The sequence below is a fragment of the Cyanistes caeruleus genome, chromosome 4, assembly GCF_971803275.1.
Source record: "Cyanistes caeruleus chromosome 4, bCyaCae1.hap1.1, whole genome shotgun sequence".
NCBI classification, from domain to species: Eukaryota; Metazoa; Chordata; class Aves; order Passeriformes; family Paridae; genus Cyanistes; species Cyanistes caeruleus.
Window position 1 is genome coordinate 50,214,353 of NC_141704.1, and position 22,174 is coordinate 50,236,526.

Here is a 22,174-nt window from a genome sequence, read left to right on the forward strand (position 1 = left end):
AAGTATTTTTGTATATCAAGCTGCTAGATATTTTTATGTTGTGTGAAGATACCTTTCTTCCAAATGCTCCACTGATTAAGGACTTCAGGATGCAGAGACACTTTCTGCAAAGTCTTATACAAGTTGCAATTTTCCTCAGACAAAATAGAATCTGATGTGGACCTGCAGGCCACCAGGTGGGCATCATGCCAGACAAAAACCGTGCTGATACCCTTTGCTCAGCCTTGTTTCCCCTCCACACCAGAATATGGATTTCTGCTGTAGCTTCCCAGTTTAGTTATCCATTGGAAAAGAGCCAAGGTATCCTAGCCTGCATTCAGAATTCTTTTGCTTTGATTATTTCTCTTTAAACATCCAAAAAGCCGATATCCAGACCATTTTGATTCCATACACACACAAGGGCTAGTCAAGCTGTGCTTGCTTCTGTGGAAATCAAACTTTGCCAAAATATGCTTGCTGTACTTTTTGGAAAACCGATGAGTAAAACCTATCACCATGTATTTCATAGAAACAAATTATAACCATAAGCACAATTTTGGGATATAGTGCTTCATAATTGAGAACAAAAACATCCACCACCAGTTGTAGCTTTTCTGTGCAAGGGAAACCTCAGCAGACCTATATCATTAGTTATCTGGTCAGTGCTTGTTGTTTGAGCCTCAGCGTTAGAGCAGAGATAACGTAAGGAATATTTAAGTTAATTTTTTTAGATAAAAAAAAGTGCATCATCCCCCCTAAAAATATTATTAGCTGTATTAGCTGTATGGACGTCTTTAAATACCTGCAAGCTAACAAAAAGCTCCTTTTTCTTTAATTTGTATCTTTTTATGCCTTTAACAAGATATATGAAGAAGTCTTGCAGGGAAAAATAATAATGAGAAGCATGACTTGAGTGTTTAATTTGGAAAAGCAACTACTTTACCTGTTCAATTTCTTTTGGAAAGAAAAAATATTCAGAAAGGTTTTGGCTTGTGGATTTAGTAAATCACCTACTCTCATTGTATATTGGGGATTTTTAAAAAAAAACAAAAATCAGAGTTATGCAACTCAATTACCATTGATTTCCAAATATACGGGGAGTTCAAATTCCCATTGTGTCATAGAAGATATTTCCTCTGCTCTCATGGCAAAAATGGAGCTAAGGTACATTGGAGGAGAACTTGATGCTGTTCACTTTTGCATGGAGTTTCCAAATACTGAGAAACATGTGAGTTTTTTCAGCACTAATTATCCCTAGCATCATTAATCTTCATTTATAGAAGTCTTTACTAACATATTGACATGACAAACCCTAATGACTTTGAAGGAGCCCCTACAATTCCAAAAATCAATAATCTGCATTTAAAAAAAATCTTTACTTTCCTATTGACTAAATCATATTATTCACTAGGTGCACTAACTTTCAAAGCCATCTCTTTTTCAGAAAGCTATTGTTAAAGAAAAGAAAAAGTACAAGAAGAAATAGACCATCAGTGTGTGGAAAATTGTTTAATGAGCATTCTGCTCTCCAGGCAGACTTCAGGAGAATATAAACAGATGACTCTGACAGGCTATCGCTAGGCTTGTTGCGCTTATTTCAGGGATATGGCACAAATGAAAACTCCCAAGTCAGCAGCAAGGAAAATAGAGGCCAAGGCAGGGCATGGGAAACCAGGCTCTGAGGACCAATTGAGCAGGGTTACAAGCTAGGATTTCAGATTACATTTTTTCAGTGTGATGTGTGTGGGTGCCAAATCCACTCTTCTTTCTCCTGAGAAGTCAGGTTTGAAGACACTTCTGCTCCCATTATCTTGATTGATGGTTGAAATTTCATCATTCTGGACAATAAGTCCAAGACCTAAAAATGTTAAAGAATGTTTAAAACAATGCAAATCTTGCTCTCATTTTTATCCCCTGCACTTAGGATTACAATTTCTTCAGCATGATTCCTGGCTGTGCACATACTTATATTCCATTTATCCTGTCTTCTGTAAAAAAACCCCGATACCATGGTGAAGGGTGCCTTACCCGAGCACGTGCACCTGAGAATCAGCTCTCAGTACCAGGAACATTTGTGCTGCAGTAGCTACACATGAGGAGAGAGGCATATCAATCTCCAAAAGCATGTTGTCAAGTGTATGAGTTGAAAAACTGATAAAGACTAATCCTGATTCTCCTACACATTGCTAGCCCTTGGAAAACAAACAAACCTGTACAAACATATAGTGTTTGCTGGCAGATATGGCAGGCATGCATCAGTTCAGCATCACTGCCTTTTTGCTATTTCTGTCATAGGGAGCATGAATTGATTTGATGACCATTGTATCACAGCCCATGCTTAAGGAGTCAAGTGTTGAACAGACAACTATTGAGAATACTGACTTTTAAGAAAAAACTGTACTGATATTATGTGCTTATACTTACAGATATATGCTTATACTTATAAGCACTCCTTCCTAGAGAAGAGGCTACTGTGAAACAAAATTTCTACCCTAAAATGCATAAATCTGTGAACTGTTTGTTCACCATGATTTTTTTTCAGTGATAATACAATAAAATATTCTAATTAAATGAAGAGTGCTTTAGAATCAAAGCATAGTTTAATATTTCTCAAAATAAAAACCAATAAATTCAACATTAATTTTAGATCCTGGAAAAAATAAAAAGGAATTTAAAAATATGACTAATGATGAATGCGTGCATGCCAGAAGGAATTTGTTATGGAACCAGAAAATATTCTAGTTAGATAAGTAGATGAGTATTTTTTGACTTATCATGAAAAGTCATGATAATTTATTTTCATTAAAAGAAGTCAGAAGTTGAATTTATTAATCTGATGCCAATCATAGAGATAAACTAAACTATCATATGTGGTGCAGAATTGCTGCTCCTACTTGTCTGTGAATTTGCACTAAATTAGAAGTCTAAGGGAACATCTTTGTATTCACAAGGAGATAATAATTTTTGGTTTTTCCTTGCAGAGGAGAAGGAGCTATTCAGAAATCCAGCTGAATGAAGGAGCCACTGAGCCTCTAAAGCTGGTGTTTAGGTCACCCTTCTTGGATGAGTCTGCCTTCCTGTGCTGCCTTGCTGAGGCAGGAACACTGCTGGCACCAGTGTTGTGCTGTAGCCTGTGCCACCCGTGCCCAGAGTTTGGGAATGGGTATGACTATGAGAAGAAACTGTATTCCTAATGTTTTGAGACCCTGTCTAGATAAGAATAGAGAATAGACCTAATGGTTACATAGGAGGTCTCTGAAGTATTCATTCTTTAGAAAAAACTTCATTAAGAGGCTATAGTGGTTTAGTATGGATTTATATTTGTCCTTTCTGTTGAGGATTTTACACTGTGTAGAAGACAGCATTCATAATACAGAGATAGAAAGTGTTTGTATTCAATTTTAAAAACAGAAAGTAACCTCAGTGCAGAGGACAGAAATCAGATACAAGACATCTCTTCTTCTACATAAGTAACAACTAGATAGCTACGTGCTCCTTGTTTTCCTTTGAGTGAGCCCAATTGGAGGTAATGCTGTTCTCTGGGGACATAAGATATGTGGTTTGAACTGTGACCTAAAGAAGGCACAAAATTTGGGTCTCCCAGTTCCACTATGGGGGCTCTTATATAGGGTAAGCAGATGCATACTCTTTTTTTCCTCAGTTTGCACTTTTTTGAAGTTCCTGTACTGTAACATTTGTTGAGGGATCTGACCCTGTGCATAAATTCACCTTCTGGTTGTGCAGACCTGTCAAAGGACAGAAGAGTTGCTCTGCATGTTTCCAGGTTCTTTACTGGAATTAATAAAAAAAAGTCTAATATTTAAATGAGGGAAGTTGCAGGCACACAGAGGAATGTGTGTGGATGCCCTAGGAGCTGACAGGTGAAGCTGGAAAGTGTGAGTAGGGTCTGTCAAAATATTAGATGGACACATCCACTCATGTATTATTTTTCTGTCAGTCCTGCTTCATTCAAAAACTCTTTTGTCATATTTGCTGTCTCAAACACAGTCCATCTTATCTCTTGTGGAAGTTTGGCCCAGAGATGAATTCTTTTACATCAGAGTGTTTTGTGTGCAGCTTTTACTAACTTAATTCTAAGTGTAATTAATGTTTAAATATAGAAACAAAGGAAGATGATAGCTATTTTACCAGGCATAGGGAAGAAAGATATTAGATGTTCTTATCTAGATTGAGACTGATTTGAAAGTTTCAGTCATCAGGATCAGAACCTAATCCAAAAATTGCCATTTGCTTGAAGATAAAATAGAACAGCCAGTCAAACCCTTTTGTATCAGTATCTGTCACTGCAATCTAAAATGTTAATATCATATCTGTTGGAATTCAGGAGATAACATTCCTTGGTCTTCTGCCAGGGTCTAAAGGAAAAAAAGAATCTCATTGCCAAGGTGCCAGTAGTTCTGATGGTTCATTAGGACATGGGTGCAGGAATCATTGCAATAGCAGATTTGGGCCTATTTCTTGCCTGTGCTGCCAGCTCCATCACAGCAAATGGTTGTCTTCATTTTTACCCCATTCCCACCATCACCTTGGCTGTGAGTTTTGTCTGTCCTTGAAGCAGCCATGGAGGGACAAATTCCAGTGTTGCAAAGTTGTATCATGCATTTTCCCTTATACTGATTACTTAAAAATATTTCTATTTATGTTTGGCAAGTAAGTATGGCTTGAGGTTTTTATGAGAAAAGGAAAAGGACAGTTTTTTTTTTTTTTTGCCTGATCTTGTAATCCTATGCCAAATTTTTATTAACTTTCCACAAATAAGTACTCAGGTTCTTAAATACATTCAGATTTTTATATTGTGGAGGAAAGAAGATGATTGCAAAAAACGTTATATTACTGTAAAAGTTATATAGTTGATTTAACAGTTTCAAGTTCTAAACTTTTAAATATTTTCATTTATAATAATGCTATCTTCCTTTAGATAACTGTCCTACCAATCAACTGTTTCTTTAGCCAATTTCAGTTTCAGAAGATTAAGCTTTTCTGTACTTCCTTGTTAGGAAAATATTGTAGGATCTTAGGACTGAAGAAAACACTGATAGTATGCTTATTCTTCTGTTACTTGTTCCTACAATGAGTAAATGCATTTTCATCTGTATTAATTTTCTGCTGATAATGTAAGAAGTCTGTGCCCTTCTCTCTTGACACTCTTCACTGAATTTACTCTACAACAGCATTAGTAATTGCTTGTACAATGTTGTATTTAGAACAGCTGTTCTTTAGTCATACAGGTGCCAAAGAAACATTCAGAAGCAGTCAGCTGTTCTGGGAAGAATCTGTAGAAAAATATTTTCTTTGTTTTGGTTTGCAGTTTATAAGGCTTCTTTCTGAACAAAAAATTGAGTTCTGTTCGCGGGGGGCTGAGGGAATTTGCTGTTTTAAGGCTCACTGGGGCAGTCTTCCTCTGCAACAGAGAGTTAGAATTATAGAATGATAGAATTATTTTGTGGGAAATGGCCCTTGAGGTTGTGAGTCCAGCCATAAAACACTCAATGTAAATTTGAAAAATTTGTAATAATTTTAAAAGGCAACATATATATACATGCATGTGTGTATAAAAGGTACAAGAGACTTGGATGAAAGAGGAAAATGCAAGGTCATCAGTGCTGAAATAGCTTATGTGGACTGTTTTAGTGTTTTTTAAGTGCTTATAATTTATTTATGGTAGTTTCACAAAATAATGGTGATTTTCAAATCTAACTGAAAACTCACGGAATTTTCCACAACATCTAGTTTTAGGCATCTCTTCTAGATGCTCCGAAACACCCTTCAGAGCTCATTCCTTTCAAAAAGTGAGAACTCGAGCTTTAAGTGTAAGTGTGAATACTTCCCTGAATTCCTATATCAAATAATTTACAACCTATTGGACCGCTTCTGTAACTTTTGGAAAGTCTCTTAGCAGGAGGACTCAGTTTGAATATTGTTCTTTTATCTGCCTAAAAGCTCTGCTCCTGTATCAGGGTCATAATGTCTGAATAAAATTCTGAAGGTCTTATTTCTAATTTTCAAATAGAGTCTCATTTTGCAGTTCAGAAGCCAGAGAAATCTGGTTTGTGACAGATTTATATCTGTATATCATTCTGAAAATGTCATTCTGTTGTGTTAAAAAAGGTTTAGCTGTTAAACCTGGATTTTATATTTGTTCCATTTCTCCTTGTTGAGCTAAAATACATAGAATCAGAGAATTGTTGGTGTGGGAAGGGACCTCTGGTTCACCTGGAGCAGGTTACAGGATCGTAACATAAGACCAGGCAAGGTCTTGAGTATTTACAGAGAAGGAAGGTCCACAACGTCCCTGCATATTCTCTTCCAATGGTCTTACCCTGTTATAATCTGATTTAATTAAAATTTTCAGAGAAATGATTCTGCCTGAATTAAGGTGCAAATGAGACCATATGTTGAAGACGATAGTATGGATTTTATTTAATAAACATGAGGTAGAGACAGACAGATAGAAAGAAATAGGAAAAGGTGGGGGGGGTGGAGTGAGAGAGAAAAATAGTGACAGAGGGATAGGTTAAGTAGAAAATGTCACCACTCCATGGTACCTGATGGTGTCCCATTGTTCCTCTTCTGGTCTTGGTGGCAAGGTGGTGATGAAACAGAGTTCAATGGATTAAAATGTGTTCAGGCAAGGTGGGAGCCCCAGGTGCCTCCCCTGGGGGAGACGAGTTTGTCACTCTGGATCTGTTGTGCCACTTGGGTCATGTGTGAGGCCTCAGGAATGAGCCTGGGGGGAGCTTTGGAGTCTCTGATGGATGATGACACCCCCTCAGCTGTCTCTCACATGAATGTCTCATGGAAGTGGCCTTTCCAGGGTCGGAGGTTTTACAGCTGAGCCAGTTTGTGTGAGGGAGGATGGATGTTCACAGCCTCTGACCAGAGGTTACTCCACACACCCAAAGCTCTCCTTCTCCCCTGACTGACCAGGAGTGTGCAAACCTGGCCTAAGCAGAGGCCTGTGGGCTGTGGCCTTCCTGAACCCAGGCAGAGACGATTTTCAGGACAGCTGCTGGGTTTGGTTTTCTTGTGGATACATTCTTCTCCCTCACTCTTGTTTTCTTCTCCCTAGACCTGAGATAATTGAATATGGTGTCACCTTTATCTTTTCTCAAGTTCCCTTAGACAACTCACAGTCCAAAGCTCCAGTCAGGAGGCATATTCAGGGAGGAGTGGGCTTCAGTGCTCAAAGGTTCTTTGTAGTTTTGCCATATTGGGCAAAATATCCTTTGTAACAATGTTTAAGCCATTAACTGTAGCATTTCGGTCTCTCACACTCTCTCACATTAAGCAGTTTTTCATAATATTCAGATTGAATTTCCTGATTTAGTTTCTGTTTGTTGCCCCTTCTCCTGCCACTGGGCACCACTGAACAGTCTGGCCCCATCCTTTTGGCACCAACCCTTAAGCTATTTGTGTGCATGCAGAGAAAGACTGGAAGAACCCTTAAATTTGAGAGAAATAGTAGTGAAATTCTGACCTTTCCTTTGGGAGTGTGAAAGTACCATTTAACTGTGTCCAAGAAAACCCCACTTCTCTACTTAGATGGGAGCAAAGCCGCGGCATACTTCCTGAAGGATGGAGGCTGGCTTGGGGGTTCAGATGACAGAAAGCAGGAAAATCATAAAAGAGCAGTTTGCCTTGTGCAGGTCTTTTTTACCAGGCTGAGCAAGAATTCTGTCTGTAATGATGAGGAGGCTGAGGCAGGAGCTGCCAAGCCTGTCTTGTTCTTTTTTCCCCATAGATTTGTATTACTCTTGTACTCAAATTGTTCTCAAGTAAATGCAGTAGACTTAGAATTCTTTTTGCAAAATACTTCAGGCTTCAATATCAAGTGCCCTTGAATGACTGAAGTATAAACCTGAATGTGTGGGTTATTTTGGGTGAATGCAGAGCTGCAGAAAGGATATACACAATAAAACTATTCTGTTAAGAACGACACAAATCTTGGGTGCATTGTGCCATTGTACTTTTAGGCGCAAGTTATTAGAATTGCTTCAGCTGAGTCTGTGCTCCAGAGCTGTGTATGAGAGGAGAGCTGTCTGAATTACTGAGAAGGTCAGAATTGTTCTGGATCTAGGTTTTGAACCCAAGGCTATGTATTTTCTGATAAGTGGGGAGCAAAGATAAACCACTTCAGCCTGCAGTTCAATCTCAGTGAATAGAACTGATCATAGAAAAGACTAAAACCATAATTAGATTCCTTTGGTGAGTTGAAAGACTGAGGAAAACAAAAATTTAGTTTTAAAAATCAGACAGATAGCAGAAAGTATTGTACCTGTGAAAAACAAAATGAAGATATTTCTTAAGTAAAGTACTTTTGTAAAACTTTGGCTAACTTTGTTCAATTATGTAAATATGCTACTGATAGAAAAAAAAATATTACTGGTGCTAAACTTTCATCTAAGATGCATTGGCATGTGTCAGATTAACTGTGGAAATTTTGTGAAATGAAACCCAGAAGGTGTGCTAACTGCTACACACCACAGAGTGGAAAGTAAATATATATCCAGTGTGTGAACATTGAGAAAAGAAGCATCTGGAAGAAATGGGAATTTTGGATTCTTAATTGCCTCATTCACCCCAGAACATCTGCCAGAGATATTAAGAGCAAAAATGACTATATCTGAGAGAAAATAAAAGTTTAAATAAGAAAGGAGGAAGAGTAATTTTGTGCCATCATGTTACACTGTTGCACACTGTGCATATGAAAGCTGTGTAAATCTCTTTTTTTCCTGCTAGTTTTGGTTAAAAATTGTCTTAGGAGATTTAAAGTACTGCATCCTACGTCTATGTTTATGTTGTAAAAACCTGTGAAAATCCAGAAAATCTCAATTATGAAAAGTAAATGGTCCATATTTTCTCCTTCATTGTAACAAAACATTGTATGCCAGAAAGGTGTCTTGCAGAAGACAAAGGGCATCCTGCAGAGGTTGTGCCCTGGAAACATCTAAGAAAAGAATTAACCTTTCGTCCTCCTTAGGCCACTCCTGCTCATAGTATAGTTTAGATGATCACCAGTCCTGGAAATGACTCCTGGGGGACTGCAGGAATGAAGTGTACTCAGGTCCTGCTCCTAATGTTAGGGAAGAGGATGGGATCGGATACAAACACTAAAAAAGTGGGGAATCAGGAGGAACCCCATAACACAGGGCTCAGTGGTCTTATTTCATGACTTCAATGACTTTTCAATTTTTGCCCTGCAAATTGCAGGATGTGTTTTCTGCAGAGATTTAAAGACAGAACACATTTCCCACCCTTCTTTTGTCACAACACCATTGTAATTAGGTTTTCCTGGGTTTACTCTAAAAAACACCTTGTAAAGAGGAACATGACTGAAGAAAAGCACATAGCCAGCAGAGAGGGGGTAGATTCTACTTCACAAGTGTGCAATAAATTAAGTTGTTCAGTACTTTTCTCCAAGTGTTAGAGAAAAAGAAAGAATTTTTAAACTGATGTAATTTAAAATTATATTTCAAAAAAATCCCAAAAAACCAAAAAGGAGCACTGCATATTTGCCTATAAAAATGCCATGCTCTAGAACAGATGTTTCTTAGTTGTAGAAGTATCAAAAAATGTTCAGAATCAGTCAGCAGAAAATATTTTTAGATATAGCAAGGTGCAAATATATTTCAATTAGTTTGGACTAAGACCTCCACTGATAGGATATAAACAATTTTGGTTTGTGGTAAAGGCCTTTAGAACTTAAGCTTTTGGTATTTTTTTTCTGAAAGTGAGAATAAAGCTAAATTAAAATACTCTGAATGGCATACGGAAATCATACTCATATTTTTACAGTACATGTGGTTTATTTCATCACAGGCAACATTTTAGCCTCATTATTTTTTCATCTTTCTGAAATAAACAATGGGACACTATTGACAGTAATTACTGAAAGTATTTTTAAAAATAATTATTTTGCTGAAGGAAATATATTTCTAAACTCCAGTTCTTGTTTCTGTTTTCAAATACAAATTAGCCTAATGAACATTTTTAACCTAGATATGCAATAAATCCCGTGAAGAGTTCTCATTTAAAACTGTCATACTAAATAATGGTGTGTGGGGAAAAAAAAAAATGTAAAAGGTCCCACTAATCAGACTATTTTTGGCTGCCAGAAAAGCTCTCCTAAAAATCTATCTTTAGAACAGATCTGTAGGAGTGATTATAAACTAATTTGCTTTTCTGCTGGGTGCTAGGAATGCAGCAGTCTACACTTAAGCAGCATTATGACCCACACTAAAAGTGTAGGAAAATGCCAAATTATGGCTTATCCTAGTAGAGTCATTGTAAGAGAGGGGTGTTAAACTATAAAATATCACTCAATTTTTCATAACAATAATCATTAGGGGGTAAGAATTTCAATAGTTTTTAATGAAGTTTTTTATGGTATTTTGGCATTTATTTTTTACTTTATTTTATGGAAAACTCTCCTAGGTTTATGCATAGCAATTAAGAATAATTAAAGAGAAGACTGATGGGAAAAAGAGATTTCTTTCTTTCAGACAACCTGGAGAAAAGTGCTGAAATCCTACTTTACAATTGTAGAGTAGGATTTAAAAGCTCCAGACTATTTTTTGTCCCTTTATTAATACAATGAAGAAATAAATCAGTGATGTGTTTTAAATCCAGGATGTCTGAGTCCTCTAAGTTTCTCTCTCTCTCCTTTTTTCTTTTTTTTTGAAGGAGAAAGTTTGCTGTTTGAAGAGAACTTTGAAAATCAGTCTTGATATGCTAGTACCATAACTAGTAAAGTTTTAAAAGCTCCTGAAATAAAAACAAGGGGAGTGTGTTTCTTCCTCTTGCTCAAGTGTTCTATTTGGACGTGCATGTGATTCTTTTGCATCCTGGCAAACTCCATAGATCTTAAAATCCAACTTTACAGAGGACAATAAACCAGTGGATCTATTTTAGCTTGGTTTAGTTATGCATATTTATTATGATTCTTAGAGCAGACATCGTTATTACAGAGCACTAGTCTCTGTTAGGCCTGTTTCAGTATTGCGTCATTCTTCTCATCCTCAGTTGTACCTTCAGTTTCTGATTTCCTCATCTTATTATTTTGTTTTACAATGATCTGCTACCTGAAGGAAATGTGCTAAGATTATTCTGAAGATATCCCTGACTTGTGAGCCCTGTAAAGATAAAACTCCTGCTAGATTTTTGTATGTGATCAGACAAGCTGTTTCATGAATGGCATTTTGTCAAATCCTCTGGTGCATCCCCTTGCTGTTGAGCTTTTAAGGTGGTGAATTGAAGGGGAAGACAATTTTTTTGGGGGTTTTGTGACAGTCTTCCACAGGCTAAAGAAGATTACACTTGGCTCCCTTCACAGCATATCAGTGCTGTGGACCTGGACAGGTTAAATAACTGTGTTTTTTCTGGTGTGCATTTTAGAACTAAAGCAGTAAAAATATTTTTTTGTGAGGCAGTGTAGATATTTGTAAGGAATTGTGGGTAGTCAGTTATTTCCCCATTACAATTTCATCTAACCTTGGAAAGAGGCACAGCCCCATGTATATTTATAAGTAGTCTGCTGTCATTTTTGACACATTTTTAGACACTGGCAGACAAATACACTGCACTACGATGTATTGTATGTGGCATTCAGCTTTGCACTTGGGACTTTGAAAGAGTCAAAACAGCCCACAGATAACAACTGCTACCCAATCTCACAGTTATTTAAGTAAAAACCACACTTCAGTGCAATGTGAGGTCTGAGGTGTTGAGGTTCTAATGTTGACCTCTGTGAGGAAAAGCCTACATTAAAGTAGCAAAAAGATCAAAGAGTATGCAGTCATAAAAATGTATGCAGCCAGTAGCGAATGCTATAATTTTATGTGCAGTAGGTCATTTGCCTATTTGTCTTCCTTGCAAGATCCTAGTGGCAAGAGTTGCATTAAAATGAAAGCATTAAAATTTTCTTTTTTTCCTTTTAGTTTTCATATCTCCCAGAGAGCCAACCACTCTCTTTTTCCCCCTTTGCACTTTCACAATGGTGAGAAAGATATGAACACTGTGAATGCCTCTTTGGACTCTCCTTTTGGCAAGCCCAGTCTCTGGCACTGACATAACATCTTGGACAGTGTCTCATTCCTGAGGCATCTGCAGAATAAATGCACCTGCAGAAGCATTTCTCTGGCTCTTGTGGGAGAATGCTGGGTCTGGGTGCTGGGTAACATGGCAGAGGAGGAGCTGTGGGAGCTGGACCTATTTGGAAGCTTGAGCAGTGGCCCCTTCACCAGCCCTTTCAGCAGGAACAGCACAGGACCATAGGCCTCCCTCTGCTCCATGACAGGAGGCAGACTTGCTTGGCTGGTCTGTGAGTCTCATATTCAATGCAGGAGGCTTGACCTCTCTGGGGTAATAGAAAATCAGTTTCCTAATAATTTGCTTTTATTTTGCTCCAGGTGTATAGTCCCAGAAAACTCCTGTCCAAGAGCTGCCCAGTAAGCTGTGCTCTGTACTTGTGTCCCAGCAGTGGTCTAGCTCCACAAGGTGCCTGGCTTATTTCGTGGATAGGCAGGCAAGAGGATCCTGAGCTGGCCTGGTGTGGCCTCTTACATACCTGTATGCAGTGGATGAGCTTCCATATAGATACAGGATTAAGATGCCTAACATGAGGCCATATCTTCATTGTCTGAAAACGTCCCTGAGTAATTATGATTTTTTTTTCCAAATTGTTGTTTTGAATAGGTTTTTTTTGAAGGTGTGAATTATTTCAGCTGCTTTTGTTACATGATAGTTCAGAAGTTACATGATACAAAAGCACACTTCTGGAGTTCTGGGTTCTGTGCTATTTTTGCAGCTTCTGACTTTGGGTAGCTATGAGTGTATGTTTCTTATCAACAACCTCTATTAATCATAGTTCCTTTAGAAACAAATGCCAGGGAGTCTGCTAGGAGCATCTTAAAAGGTACCTTTTCAGCCAGAAGACCTATCTGAAAGTATTATCTACTGGGAATCCTTGGGCAAAAATATTCATCATTGCACTACTCTGAATGGCTCTCCTGGCAGTTTCTCCTCTTTTACTTGGATTTTTGGAATGTGCTTTCTTTTCTTCTCTCATGAAGAATAGCCAGCCTCTTCCCAGGCCATCCAGTTTCAATTCATAGACTGTCTAGATCCTTATTGATTCATCATACCTCTGGCTCAGAGACTTTCTATTTATATGGAATCAACAATGTAGAGGGAAGGTTGTGGCAGGGGAGATCACTCCAAACGAAGGCATTTCACAGTAGAAGGCATGTGCCTTGTTAGCAGTTTTTTTCTAAAGGCCTGAGTTAAGTTTCCCTCCTGACTCTGCACTTCAAAGAGCTTGCCTGGGGCTCTAAAGAAGCAAGCTGAAACTTAAAATTAAGATCTTTCTTTCAAATGGTGAACTGTGCACTGGGACATCCTATGGTGTGTCTCTAAACACATATGGAGGAGTCTGAAGGACGGTGGGGAAGTCCTAGGAGGCAGGGGTGTAAAAAAGGAAAAATGAAACAAAAAAGCAGTTATACAGTTGTCAGTAAGGTGAATGTGTCTACATGTGCCTGTGGTTTGTGGGAGGAATATTTCAAAGTGTGTTTGATAATTTTCTTTAACTGACTGATTAAGTAAAAATGCATTACAGAGCTGAAAAATGGAATGTGATATATTATAAAAATACATTATAAATATAAAAATACATTAGAGAATTAAAGAAACTTTATATTAGTACATTCTATCCAGTAATGAAAATAAATAAGGTGAGGAAAACCAAAACCAAACCAAACCCCACAACAAAAACATTTAACACACCATCTAAAACTATGTGTAAAATAAAATGAACCAATGATCAGGCAAGCAAGTGAGCAAAAATCTTGCATAGCTTTTAAAATGTGGAATTTCAAATACTAAAAGCTTTTTCTAGATATTATGTTAAATGTCATCACATATTTATGTGATGAATGTATATGTACATATGGGTATTAAAAGATATTTTCAGTACCTTATGGTACATTTTCATTTAAAAAGAGTGAGTACACTGCTTTACATAAGTACCTTACTGCATAGAAGAGGGATAGTGAGTGACTATCATTCTGACTATTATTTTTGGGAAGATTTTTACAATGGGAATTTTCACATTGGCAGAATTTTCAGAAACTTTACCTTGACTTCACTGACTGGTTTCTATTGGGTTATCACTAAAATCCCAGAGTGCTTCTGTTATAGCAAGGCTCTTCAGATTAATATTTCTTCAATATAGATATTAAACAAGTGATGTTCATCTTCACCTCCAGGGAAAAAAGAAACAACTGGGCTACTTAGTTTGGAAGTCATGGTTTTCTCTTTACTTTTCTTTATTTGGTGGCATTTATTAGATTTTCAACATAAATTTGGGGGACTGTTGCTTTTCAAAGATTGAAAAATCTTAGCATAGGCTGAATAAGGGGTGATAAGCATAATTTTTTAAAAAGAAAAGTGAAATAAAACACTAGTTCTTTGATAATGAAATTCTTGTTGACATGCTTTAATATGAATTGGCCATCTTATTACTGAGGTCTTTTACCTACAAGAAAAGTGGAGGGGGTCTTTTTACAAGAGGATGTAGTGTCAAGGGGGGATAGCTTCAAACTGAAAGAGAATAGATTTAGATACTAGGAAAATCCTTTACTTTGAGGACAATGAGGCACTGGAACAGGTTTCCCAGAGAAGCTGTGGATGCCCCATCTCTGGAAGTGTTTATGGCCAGTTTGCATGGAGCTCTGAACAGCCTGCTCTAATGGAAGGTGTCTCTGTCCACAGCAGAGAAGTAGGAGCTAAATGATCTTTAAGGTCCCTTCCAACCCAGGCCATTCTAAGATTCTGTGAAAGTAGTTTAGGACCTTAATGAATGAATATCTTAATTGCAGAAGAAAGATCACATATAAGCAGTTAGTGTGTTGCAATGGAGCTATAACTCAGGGACACAGCTGCACCTTTCTTTGGGGAAATCATGGTTCCCCTTCCCTGGGGCTTGGCTGCTGTCTCCATAGAGGCACCTGAAGTGCTTGAGATAATTTTTAATAAGGATGAGAAGGCTGCAGGCAGGCTGTTTAAAAGCACTGCTGAACACACCTCTCTGCCATGTTGCACTAATCCTGTTCCATAGAGACTTCCACACAGAATATTTTTCTTAAGGCACTACTTAGGGTGAAGTTATTGTGCCAGAGGGTTATGCAAATACAGGGAGGTAGAAGCACCCTTCTTTTTTAAATATATCCCTGAGAACATGTTAATTTGTCATCTATACAATGTGACCATTTGGATCAGCTAGAAAGAAAAGAAAATCAATAATGAGAGTCATCTAGGGGAACAGGAAATATATCGCCCATAATTGTGTAAACTACAGGCTTCTGACACTCTGAGACTGAGGAGAAAATGTGGGGATTTTTGTATTCTGCCAAAGGCTGAAGTCTGTGCTGAGACATGTGCTACTGCTTCTTGCTGAGTCGAGATATTTGGCAGAATGCCCAAAGAGAGAGTATGAGAGAATAAAAAGTCTTTGTGCCAAATGTTCTTTTGAGTCCTGAAAGCTGGATTAGTCTTTTTTCTCTGTGAAATCATATAATTAGTAATCTCAAGCATCAGCCTGGTAATTTGCAAAATGTCTGCACACTTTAATATATCGTTTGCTTAACATGTTTGATAACAACCTCAGAGATACTGGGGCTTTTGACTTGTAGTATTTATAAACTGCACCTCACCCTGAGTGTTTTTCTACTGGTTCTACACAAACTTTCTCATGGATTGTGTCAGCTCGCAGCTGCTAGAGAAATGTGGGAAGCATCTCATCTGCAAAAAGTAAAGTGGCTCCATTTCTGTCCCATAAGGAAACACACAGCTTTTTCAGCTGTCATCATCCTCTCATCCACTCCAGTGCCTGGCAAATGGGGTGGCTATGGTGGAGCAGCTTCTCTCTGGGCACCTGCGGTGGGAGTTGGGGTAAGACCCGGCAGGCAGGCTGCAGTCAGGGAGCCCAGCTTGAGGTGAGGACTGGCATAATGTGCAGAAGCTTCTTCTACTCCTCTTCCAGTGAATGGACATATAAAGAGCTGGAAACACCCAACATGATTGCTACTTGTAATCTTGTCTCTGAATGCTTTGTGGTTTTGTGAACCTAGAGCTTACCTGATTTCAAAATTAAAAAGTTGGACATAGGGAGGGCAACACTCTAGGCTGAGTGGGATCATAGGAAGATGAGGAAATTATCCTTCAAGCCACTTGAAAATCAGTTGTGTTTTGAGTTTCTGTTCCTTTGGCTAAAAGAATGGTATGAAGTAATAATTTGTAGCCATTGTCATAAAAAGGCACTGACTTTTCTGAGAGAGAGGAGATAAGCTTATTTGAGTAAGACTGGCTCACTCATTCCAGAGGACAGATTGAATACAATTAGCCTCAGTAAGGCTGGGAGATGTCTGTGGGCTCCCCAGCTCCAAGAGATCCTACATGAAGTGCTTTTGTCTGTGAGAACAGCTGGGACTATGCCAGCTTGCTACTTTATTCCAGTAAGTCTTTTCCTCTCATAGTGGAGATAACTCAGAAGTCCATTTCAGTGCATAGATTTTGCTATGGGAATATCTGAGTCTAGATCTCACAGATTCATTAGTGAGCTCTTCTCCAGGGAGTGCCTATATTGTAGTTATCCTAGTTTTTTTTCCAAAAGGGAAAATGTCTTCCCATACAGATGGCTGTAAATGATGGCTGGCAGACAAACTGATGGATGAGATTTTTCCTTGGCACCGTACTGAAGATTATGCTTGGCAATGTGACTGTGGCAAACCATTCATTAGTTCAGGTTTTAAAGGCTACCAGAGATGCTGTGGGCACGTTGTCATATGAACTCCGCTCATCATCCTTTACCCAGGTGGACTAACTGGGTTAATTGAGGGGTAGAGGAGCTGGGTCAGCATCTGCAAAATAAACACTTATCAAGAATGACTCTTTATTTTAAAATGATCTTCTCAGGAGAGCAAACATCACGTTGAATCCAAGAAGTTTGGGAGGAGCTGCAGTTAGCAGTATTTTCTGTGTGTGTGTGTTGCCTACAAGTGGCACTGCAAAATATTCCAAGCAATCACCCATGGTTTCTTTAGCAATTCACCTGAGAATCTATCCCGAGATGCAAGAGACATCAGAGTAAAAGACAAATGAAAAACAAGGCTGTACTTTTAAACTAAATTGATTCTTCACTGGTGTAAGTAGATTGTACTCTATCTGGAATTTTCAGTGCCCAAAGTGCCCAAAGTGAACAAGTAATTTTAATAACTGTAGCTGAGACACAAAGCATGGGAACATGAATACAGTAAATAAGACCTGTCAATAAGATGTGTTTGTAGGATTTTCAGAAATAAGTGTATGGGAATGTATAATATATGCACTGACGAGTGTTGCCTCTCAGTTGCCTCTTCTCAAGGCTGAGCAGGCCCAGCTCCTTCAGCTTTTCCTCGTAAGAGAGATGCTCCAGTCCCTTAATCATCTTTGTATGATCTACTTCAGGAGCTCTTGCACTGAGGAGCCCAGAACTGGACCCAGCACTCCAGATGTGCCTCAGTGGGGTGGAGTAGAGGGGCAGGATCACCTCCCTCGACCTGGCAACTAACCACAGGGTACCATTGACCTTTTTGGCCACAAGGAAACACAGCTGGCTCCTGACAGCTTGTATATACACAATGCATATAAGTATCTGAAGAGAGGTTGTCAAAAGGACAGAGCCCCACTGTGGTCCCTTCCAACCTTACCAATTCTATGATTCTGTGATAGTGTAGAATAGGTTAGCACAAAATTAGCATTTTTGTCCTGCTGTTACTGTAGTACAACCCCATGTGTCATCTGAAAATAAAGCAACATGAGTGCCTTTCCTGAGATGCACCACAACTGTGTCATGCCTCATTGTCACCACTGAGGACACAGGAATTACTGCTGTGTCTGTAATTGATTTTTCAGTTCACTGGCCAAACAAGGAAAAAAAACCAACAAACAGAAAGAGGAGCACCAAGTAAGTTTTTAAAAGAGAAACAAAGCTTTGTTTTTGACAATTTTCCCAATTTTAAAAAAATATCATAAGTTTTTCAAATCAATTAAAAAAATGTACAAAATAAAAAAAACACCCTTGTGGATACAATTCTCTTTGTTTTTATTTGATTTCATAATCTTAATTCACCATAGTTTTCATGTGTCTAGACTATATATCATCATTTGCTCAATCACTGTAAAAGGTGCTGCATATTGAATCATCTGAATAAATATCTCAGTTACAAATCCAGCTATCACCTTTATTGAAAAAAAAAAATAAATTACTCTGTCATTGACATTCCGATCGAAAAAGCACCTATCAAACCAAAAACATTGAGTTCAAAAGGCTTTGAATTTGATCTTTAAAGGTTGTTCACTAAGGTTGCTGTGTATCTACCAGCGCTGCTTTGGGAGTTAGACACCTTTTCCCGATGTCTGTGCTGCCAGTTCTCCCTTTGGCCCATGCAGCTGAAATAGAGTTGTTCTTTGTTTTGTCTTCACAAAAGAAAACTGGAGCTTGTGTTCCCAAAATCTTGGCTGCTTTTTTTTCCAACTGCACTAATGACTGGTCAAATCAAAGGTTTCATCCTTAACAAAAAGCTTCACATTGCTTGTGTCCTTACATCACAGAACTGCAGTAATATCAGAACCATTGCTGGTGGAGTAGAAGTAAACTGCATTCAAGTTTTTCCCTAACAGCTGTTATATGGATATTCTAGAAAATATCAAAGTATGTTAAAACTAATTGAATGAAGAAATTGGATAGTGTATTTGTTTTCATATATCTTAGTCTGACATTTAAAGGGAAAGTTTAGATGGAAATCCTGACTTGGCTGTGGTTATGTAAGATTTTGATTGCTTAGAAATGGCAGCTACAAACACTTATTAAATATTGAAAAAAATGCAATAATATTGTGTGGGAGTGTGTGTTTTATGTGTGTGGGGGAGATTTTGCAAGTTCATTTGTATCCTTCCTCTCTACAGTGACACACTGAGACTGATATGACATACTGAAATTGCTGAAGTATAGCAGAAAAAGAACCTACATTTGTTCTCCTTGTCAATCAGTACGAACAAAGCAAATAAATTATGTGAACAAGAAAGCCCTCTTTTTTTTCCCCATGTCATTTAAGGGTAGGACGGTGATGTAGAACTTGTTCTGGGAAAATGGGATAATATAACCACTAATTTTATTTATTTTCCCAATAGCACTCAATCACACGTTTGTTTTAATATTGTGGTAAAGAATAGTGACTAATCACTCAGGGAAATGAATGAAGTAATTTGGCAATGTCTGAAATACTGTCTGTTTTCCCTTACAGATGATTATTTAAAAGAGTAATTCCATTATAATCGTTAATGTGGATATGATTTACATGAATAAAAAATGCATATGTACCTACTTTTAAAGACTGGATTACTGTAGTATTTCATATGGGACATCTTCCTGATCCTAGCCTAGATGAAAAAAAGTCTAAAGTGTATAATATATTAGATGCAATGTGGATTGAGACTCATGGCTAAATGTAATTTCCATTCTTCTATTTATGGCTGATGCTTCTTTTTTCAACTATACCATAGACTCAAACAAACAAAGCTTTGCAGATTTTAAATAGTCTTTGTGACCTCAAAAACATTACCTGAAATAGAATAAAATAAGATACATTTATTTCATGTAAGAGTACGGAGCTGCAGTTCTTGCAAGCTGATTCTGCAGTAGTTAATCAGGTGGCTGCCAGCTCCCTCCTCTTCCCTTTGGCTGAAAATGCTTTTCACTGGTCTCTGCACCCAGTTGTAGGAGCTAAATTGATAGAGAACTAACCCTAAAAAAAGGGAAATTTTTCTTCCAGTCCAAATCCCTGGCTTACACTATCAAATGAGATTGTTCACGCAAGCAAGGGATGTCTTGCTGGATAAGGGATCTTCTTTTGCTTCCAGTAGCTCTTAGTCATTAGATGGATTGAACTGTATCACCCAGCTGCGCCAGTGTCTTTGCAGAGAGCCTGTAATAGAACCTTTTTGATATTTCTTCCTTGCTATTTATATGTGGCCACTGCAATGATGGGGATCCTAAAGACAGAAACAGGCTGTAACTTTATTTTGTTTAGCTCTTGGCAACATACTTTCTTCCTCTTTGTCAATGGCCAGTGTATGTGTTGATGCATGACCTGTGCAACTTTCAGGAAAGAAAAGATACAAATGACTGAGCAGATGGGTGGCAGAATTGAATATCAATGTTTAAGTGTTGAGGCTAGGAAAAGGTGATCATGATGAATGATGGTATTGAGATTTTCTTGATTCAATGCAAGGTTTGCATACCTACACTAAATACCTTATATTCATATTTGTGAGCTGAATTGCAAAATAATAATCTTGAATAGTAAATGCTATTCTTCCATGGAGCAATCTTCCCACAAAAGGAGAAGAGTAAGGGTCATAATTTAGTGCCAGATGAGCTGTACAAATGTGGCTGAAATTTTATTCACCTGAAGGAAAGAAATATAAAGGAACAATGAAAGAACAAGAAGAGTTTTATCTCAAATGAAGACTAGTAATTGTCTAGTTTTAGTTTTTTCCAGGAACACGATACTGATCACTGAAGTTTCTGGTTATGATTTATGAGATATGTATTGATGATTTTGCTACATGAAAAAAAGCTGTAAAAGAAGCAGGTTAATTGCAGGATATGTTATTAATGGGTGAGATATAGTTATGCCTGTTTTCCAGCCTCTTACGATACAGTGTTAGATCTTCTGGAACATAATTTATATGTATATTATGTTTTGTATAATCATCAGGAAAACGTTTCAATCTGTACACAGAGAGATCTCTGATTCTCTTTATTCAGTACCTCTCCACAGTGATTGCAGGAAGGGCTACTTGCATTAGCAGCAAATGAAATACTGTTTGCAGTGGCTTTGAATAAAGAATTTCTGTAGGATTACAGAAATGACATTCAGTTCCTCAAACAATTTCTGCAAAGCAAGCAGCCTACTTTGAAGTCTTTGCTAAGAGGAAAAGAAACAAAGACAAAATGTGAATCTCCCAAAGTACTATCCTCCTTTTGTGGAATGATCCAGTGGCTTAATGAGGTAATTTGTTTTAGGTTGTAGGGAATCCTTTATCTACTGCATAGAAGCTTTAATTTCACACAAATGTGACAGATACTGTACTTACTGCACTGGAACTTAATTATTTGATAGCTTAAGGACCTGAAATCCCTATATTTCCTCTCAAGGAATTTTCTTGGCATTTTCTATATGTCAAATAGAAACTAGATGATGGTTAGCCTAGATTTCTCAGTATTTGAAATGTCTTTGTATGTTTTTCTAAAATGTTTTTGTTTTATACCCAGAAAATTTCAAAGCATCTTTATTAAAGATTCCCCAAATACTATCTATAGTATGTGGTTATATTTTGTTCTCTTCCATTTTTCATGTCTTTTCACCCTTTGAAATGCTTTTCTGTATTGTATGTGACTGTTTAATTTCATTGCACTCTTTTTCCATAAAATTTTTACAATGCCTGATTTTCTCCTCCTAAATACTATAGAGGAGGCTTTAAAAATTACTTTTTAAATTTTTTTTTTCTTTTTTTTTTTTCCAATAGCTCTTTTAACTGGTTTTCATTCTTGATGGCTACTGGTGTATGTTGTACTTTGTTTTCCCTTAGCGGTATTATGGCATTTCTGTAGACACAGTAAAGCAGTGTAAAGCTATATGATAAGAGAGTGAGAACAATGAATTTCAGGATCAGTGATATACAGAATACAAATTAAAACTAATATAGTGAAAAAGTAAGTGGTTTGAAGTTCTAACCTTCTTACCTTATCTTCTTAATCCTACCACTAAATTTACTTTCTTTTGTAGATTCAGCATCTAGGTTTTTTATGTACCTTTCATAAAAAACAATTTATTGAATTTGTGTTAGGATGAGTGGGTATGAGACATTTAATTGCCTATAAAAATTAAAGGTGATGTGAACCTGCAAAAGCAGGATGTGTTTGTTCTGCTATATATTATACATAACCAATATAACCTAGAATAATTTTTTTCCTATTCACAAATAGAGAACTTTACAACTGTTTTATGAAGGAAAAAAAAAGAATGTATTTATTTAAATTGTTTTATTGGCATGTATACAAGTGGAATTTTTT

At 37.5% G+C, this 22,174-nt stretch overlaps 1 protein-coding gene across 6 annotated transcripts in view; it reads left to right on the forward strand.

The window, feature by feature from the left end:
• Positions 1-22,174, forward strand: part of TAFA2 (TAFA chemokine like family member 2) — a 177,110-nt gene that overhangs the window by 129,722 nt on the left and 25,214 nt on the right. The window lies entirely within an intron of this gene.